This window comes from Cupressus sempervirens, chromosome 9, assembly GCF_028749045.1.
Source record: "Cupressus sempervirens isolate cs-2001-9-10 chromosome 9, ASM2874904v1, whole genome shotgun sequence".
Lineage (NCBI taxonomy): Eukaryota > Viridiplantae > Streptophyta > Pinopsida > Cupressales > Cupressaceae > Cupressus > Cupressus sempervirens.
Genome location: NC_143126.1, coordinates 100,811,192 through 100,811,629, shown reverse-complemented (window position 1 = coordinate 100,811,629; position 438 = coordinate 100,811,192).

Here is a 438-nt window from a genome sequence, read left to right as displayed (position 1 = left end):
ACTAGTTTCGAAAAGAATTTTGAAATAATTAAACGAAATTATTTAATTAAATTGAGTACTTACTTCTAATTAATTAAACAAAGTTATTTAATTAAATGAGAAGCCATTCCCAATTAATTAAATGAAGTTATTTAATTAAATAAGAAAAGTGTCTCTAATTAATTAAAGATTATTTAATTAAATATAAAAAGAAATTTTGAGAGCATATCTCATTTTATTAAATTAAATATCTCAACAAAATTTCTCTTCAGTTCAAAAAGGGAAATTTTTAGTTCACTATAGATCAAAAATGAGATAAATCAGTTAACTCCTTTTTCTACTCAAATTGAATCAGTTAACTCCTTATTTTACTCAAATTAAATCTGTTAACTCTCTTTAATTTGGAAATCTTCCTTTATGACTTAACTTCACCTGTAATCCTGACCATTGATTGAAATC